The following is a 3,924-nucleotide window of genomic DNA, read 5'->3' on the forward strand; positions in this document are numbered from 1 at the left end:
AGATGATGGTGCCACTGCTCATTCTATTTCCAACAGGGAACATGAAGGCATCCCAATCTTGAATGAGGCCATAGATACGAAGCCTAGGCAGATTATAGTTTACACGTGGCTAAAAGATAGTATTAGCGTTAAAGACATATCGAATAAAAAACAAAGAATTTTAGAAGTACACATGCCACTAAATAATGAGGATTTGGTAAAGAAATTTTTGAAGGAATATGCAGATATGAAGAATAAATATTACGTTTACTTTGAAGACCCCGCTTTCAGAAAAACTTTCAGTTGTGTCGTGACGAAACTTTACAAAAAGGGTAAGCAGAATCTAGTCGAATGTACAGAACGGGTTGTTAACCTAACAGAATCAGAGGAGGACCAAAAAACAATCACAATTCAGTACCACGAAGGTAAAACTTGCCATAGGGGTATTAATGAAACACTAGCGAAAATTAAAAGGCATTATTGGTGGAACAATATGAAAGAAACAATTTCGGCAATAATTAATGGATGTGAACAGTGTCGTATGATGAAGTATGAAAGAAAACCCATCAAGCCACCTATTCAACTTACTCAAACCCAAGAAACCCCATTTCAGGAAATTTTCATGGACCTTCTATTTATTGAAGGCAAATATTACCTGACCGCAGTAGACGCTTTCAGTAAGCTAGGCCAAGCGATAGGCATACCAAACCGTAGTACTCCGGAAGTAGTTAGAGCTTTGATTAAGTACTTTAGTATCTACGGCATACCTCAAAAACTCAGTTGCGACTCAGGAGCAGAATTTAACAATGAACTCATGAAGGAGTTGTTAGCTTTGTACAAAATAGACCTACACATAGGTACGCCAAACAACCCTAGTTCTATGTCGATAGTTGAACGTTTTCATTCCACAATAATCGAAATTTATCGTCTAGCTAAATACGATAAAAGCGAATTAGATGCCGCATCAGTTATGACATACGCCATCATGGCATATAATAGCACCATTCATAGCGCAACAACGTTTACACCTTTTGAAATTGTTTTTGGTCATACAGACTCCGGTAATCCATTCAATATAGATAGAGAAAGAAACCTCCTGCAAAAACTACTTCAGGATCATAGAAAGAGACTTAAAGTCCTATATGAATATGTTAGTGAAAAATTAGTTAATGATAAAGTTAAAGTTAGGGAGAAGAAGGGCGGCGAAACCCCACCCGAAATACAAGAAGGTGATGTCATATTTATGAAGGACACCCGAATCCGTAAAGCTAAAGAACTTCCTAGATATGACAAGGCCAAAGTGACCGGCAACCCATCTAGAAATATTATCCCGGTGCAAGTTAAAAAACGCAACACTCGCGTAGCAGTTAAAAATATCAAACGACCTCCACAGGTGGCGTGTGATATTACTGACGGCCCTGGCACATCAGGGATGCAGCCTCAACATCCAAAACCTGGAGCGGAATCCAGGGATAGCTCCAGTCAGGATAGGTACAGCTCTGATGAGGACTAGTTCCTGGAGCATAATTAAAGTAATAGATTTAGAATATGTAAGTGCACTTTTCGAAAGTAATCTAGAGCAGTATAATAAGTTAAAGCACCTTATCGATAGTAATAGTGAATCCCGAAAAGAACTAATGGGTTTGGAAATCCAGGTTGATTCCTTTACAGATTTATCCAGAGATAGATTACGCCAGATATTACCATCAGCAAGGGTGAAAAGAGGCATTCTTAACCCATTAGGATCAGTAGTAAAAATAATAACGGGAAATTTAGATAATGATGACGCCATTAGGTATAACTCTGTAATTGATAGTTTAAAGCATAAGGAAAGTTCTGTAGAAAATAAGATTACATTAATGCAAAGGGCATTTGATAAGTTAGTTAACGTTTCAGATGATATCAATTTTAATGTTAAGCACTTGGGTTATAAAACCAAGCAATTGGAAAACATTCAAAAGGAAGAAATTAAACATTTTAATATTATGTCTATGATGAACAGTATGTATCAAATCCTTAATAACTTTCGGACCATTTATAATATTATTCAGGAAATTGAAACTGCTATAGCTTTCAGCAAACTAAGTACTTTACACCAATCTGTAATAAATTCGACCGAATTATTTAATATTCTCATTGAAATTGAAAAACATGCTACCTTAACTTATCCTGTTTCTAAAGAAAACTTACTTTATATAGAACGTAGTATAGAATTAAAATCATATATTAGTAATAGTCATTTAACATTTGTATTGGAAATCCCATTAATAGAGAAAAACACATATATTTTTTACAAGGTTGTTCCCATCCCAATATATAACCCGGACACACATCAAACCTTTGCTATCATTCCCAAATACCCTTACCTTATGATGAACAGATTGATACTCAGACCCGTAGCGAAACACTGCGAAGAGATGGAAGAAAATAAGTTCATCTGCACTGAAGACGACGTAGTGCAACAGCCAACAGCGACATGCATCGAACAACTAATGCTGCTACGAGACAACCTGGCAAACTGCAACCAGCAACTGATCAAAACAGAAGAACAAGTTATCCAAAAAATCACAGCTGACCATTGGTTACTTCATACGCAAAAAAATACGGTACTGACAGAGACCTGCGGAGACGAAGCGTCAAAGCATAATTTAGAAGGAACTTTTATACTAACTCCAAATAAACACTGTGAAACAAAAATAAATAACATAACTATAAAAGCAGTCAGCAACTCAACTTTAACGACATATAACCTACCACCAGTCATGTTACCAGAGCTCCAGATCGAGACCCAGAGTTGACAGCGAAGTGGATCTTCGAGGAGTGGACTTCGGCGACATAAGAGACATCCTCAATAGTGTTAAATTCAATAGTGAAAATACAAGTAGTGATTTCCTTATTAATTATCGAGTCAGTGTATGGACCATAATACTATATGTAATAGCATTTGTTATAGCATTAAGTTATTTTTCTTTTAAATTATATTTCATACTTTTCAAACGAAATTATCTGAAGCCGACTAAGCCTCCTTCAGGTAATTTCTCTCTTGAGGAGGGAGGAGTTAAAGGTGTTGACAGCCCTAATATCTCTTTTGTCAGCAGAAACTAACGCATCTTCAGCACTGCCGAATACGTCAATGCTGAACTGCATAATATTAATATAAATAGTAGTAATTAATTTATTTTTAGTTAGAATACTCTTAACTGTAAGACTGGATTTTACTCTGCTAGTTTGAATAAAAATAAGTAAATAAATTATTTTTTTAAATTAAAGTCCTGACGATCCACTTAATTGGCGCCCAGAGTCCTCACTGAAAATCAGCGCCACGGCTTGCCGTGGCATTATGCTGAGTGGGACCTGTTTAGCGTCATGTATGTCTTCTATGTTTGTTCCTATGTTTGTTTTTATGGCGTTAAATAAATTTATTTTCTTTCTTTCTTTCTTCTTTCTTTCAGAGGGCTGGCCACTATATCGCAGAGCGAATAAGTATCGCTATACAGCGAAGAAATACGGCCAGCCTTCTAGGCACCTTGCCCATTGACGGCGATTTAGGCCAAATTTTCTACCTGTAGTTTATGTTTTATTATGTTTGTTTTTGTTTATTGCTAAAAATAAAATTACCCCCCGTTTATACCTTCCATTTTAAACTCTGTTCCATATAGTAGTAAATTCAATTTTAACTCATGTGTCACTGTATCTCTCTTTCTGACTCCTACGGTGCGTAAGAGACGGATTGATACTTTAAAAAACTTATCACTTTTGATATTAAAGTAAAAATAATGTAGTAAAAATGGCTATATAATTTTATAATGAAACTATATTGGGACACCTAACTATAATGAAAATTATAAAGTAAAATTATAAAAAAATACTAGGTATTAAAATCGATGCTGTGGGCGAGGTGGTAGGCCCATATAAAGGATAGCAATCTTTGTAAAAAAATGGATC

Source organism: Choristoneura fumiferana, chromosome 30 (assembly GCF_025370935.1).
Source record: "Choristoneura fumiferana chromosome 30, NRCan_CFum_1, whole genome shotgun sequence".
Taxonomy (NCBI): domain Eukaryota; kingdom Metazoa; phylum Arthropoda; class Insecta; order Lepidoptera; family Tortricidae; genus Choristoneura; species Choristoneura fumiferana.